Source organism: Otolemur garnettii, unplaced genomic scaffold (assembly GCF_000181295.1).
Source record: "Otolemur garnettii isolate 467f Iridium unplaced genomic scaffold, OtoGar3 scaffold00018, whole genome shotgun sequence".
NCBI lineage: Eukaryota > Metazoa > Chordata > Mammalia > Primates > Galagidae > Otolemur > Otolemur garnettii.
In genome coordinates this window covers 4,887,944-4,890,320 of record NW_003852413.1, presented here as the reverse complement: position 1 = coordinate 4,890,320, position 2,377 = coordinate 4,887,944, and positions in this window count along the sequence as shown.

Here is a 2,377-nt window from a genome sequence, read left to right as displayed (position 1 = left end):
GCCAGGTCTTCAGCGTGATTCCGGGAGTGGGCTGTCCCTGGAAGCCCGCCTGGTGTTTGTGTCCCTGGCCCTCTCGACAGTTACATGAGCCCCTGTGTTCCTTCATAAAGTCCTTTTGGTTTGAATTAGTGGGAGTAGATCCTGTCTACAACTATGAAGCCCCTGGCTAATACAGCGAACATAGACCACAGGGGGCTTGGAAAGGGATGTCAGGAAGTACAGAAGAGTCCAGAAGGAGAGATGAAGAGTTGGAAAATATTTCGAATAATGGCCACCATTTATGGAGGTCACACCATGGGTCCATCTCCAACTCTTACAGCTCAGCATTATTCTCATTTTACAGATGAGGAAGCAGGTTCAGAATGATTAAGGGGCCTGCCCCAGGCCACACAGCCTTTAGCAGTGAATCAAAGCCCAGCTGTCCCCACTGTGTTATGCTGCCTGGGCCACCTTCCGCCTGCAGGAGGGAGCGGGAACTCCTTTCCCCATTCTTTCTACTCCTCATAGCTTCTGTTCTCAGGGCCTGAGGTTCAGCTACTGTGAGTAACACAGTATGGGCTTAATGCATTAGCAAACACTGACCTGTGGGGGAGAACATTCCAGGATTCAGTGACAAACTGCAGAGTCCACCACTCAGGGGATGGGGTTGCAGGAGCTGTTTACTCTCAGCATGAGTAATAGTGCTATGCGAATTTTTTTATACCAAGTAGGTATATTGCTTCTGTAATCCTGTTATTGCAATTAATGCCACCAAATCAGTTGTTTAAGAGGGATGGGAAAGCAAGAAAACACAAATTGGGTTTATTATTGGACAGTGAGATTATCGGTGACTTTCATTTTCTTCTTTATGAGTTTCTGCATTAAACGTGTTTCTAAAACGAGCGTGTGTCCACGTTGCTTTTAGCTACAAGGAACAGAAGGCTGGGACTCGTACTGGGCTGAGCCACGAGGCAGGTGACAAGTGCGCAGACCTGGAAGTCAGTAGGAGGAGGCTGCCTGGTGTGGCTGGAGCAGCATGCCCCTCTCTGCCTTCCCACCACTCCTCTCTGCCATCTCAGCACCCTCTCCATCAAAGGCGCTGCTTCCCCTCCTGGCCACACTACTGCTGTAGCAGCGGAGGGGTCAGTGTGGGCACAACAGCACCCAGATGCCGAAATGGGGCATTTCTTTGTGTGTATGTGTATCTCCTTTAAGAGTGTGGAAACCCTTCCAGAAACCCCTGAACTGGGTCACAGCCCCCCTCCTAAATGAGTGCCTGGCAGAAGGGATGCTTTAGCCTTGGGTCCACCTGCTGGATCTGGGGCAGGGCTGGGGAGGCTGTGAAGGACACTAGGACAAGGTTGGGGCCTTGGGAAGGAAGGTGTGGGGAAAAAGAGAGCGTGTGGACTGGCTGTGTGTTTGCTATGGAATGCATTATTTTATAATTTGAAACATTTCACTGATTTCTAAACATTAAAAATATTAGCCCTATTGTGGTTAGAAGCGCCCTGAGCACTCCATGGGAGCAGTGTTGATGGCTTCCTCCATTTATGGAACTTTCTCTTTGGAGAAAGTTGTGGAAATTATTATGGAAAATAATCACAGCCCAAACATGGGCAAAAGCCCTGTTTTGTAACTTCTTCAGGATATTGTTCTGTCTCTGGGAACGTCAGGACCAAACAGGGTCCCACCTGGCAGTCACAGGGCCCAAATTTCCTTGGGTGTGTATCTCTGGGTCACACAGGCAGGCTACTTGAACTAATGTCCCTTTCTTAGGCTCTGATGGTTCAAAGTTAAGTTTTGTCCTTAGCTGTGAAAAGTGCTAAACTTTTATCAGATATTATTTGTTGCAGACTTCAGAAAATCTAAGGTCAGGATGAATGAAATGACTGTGAAGGTAACTCACATTCCGGCATTGCAAACCTGAGGCTGGAGTAGAAGACCCTGGAGGCAGCTCAGGTTTACTGAGTTCATAAATTTTCTCAGTGTTCCTTTTAGCAAGTTGGAACCAGTGCAGGAGAAATCTTTTATTCCTTTCAGTGTGTTATTTGCTTAACTGTTCAAAGCAAGGAGTGTAGAAATCAAGGTGGGGAATTTGATGCCTCCCATCAATTACTCTTCATGGGGACCCAAATTCAACCTAACATAGGATGTAAGAATAAGCAGATTTAAAGAAAATCGAAAAAACACTTTCTATTATTTTACCAAGTTAAAGACACCTTTAATTTCATCCAGTGTTTTAACATGGGGACTAATTCTTAGATTCCAAAGTTGCAGGGCATTCTTTTTTTATTTCTCTCCTGGCTCTGCGCCCATGGCTCAATAGGCTAAGGCGCCACCAACATACACCTAAGGTGGTGGGTTGGAATCCAGCCTGGGCCCGCCAAACAACAATGAC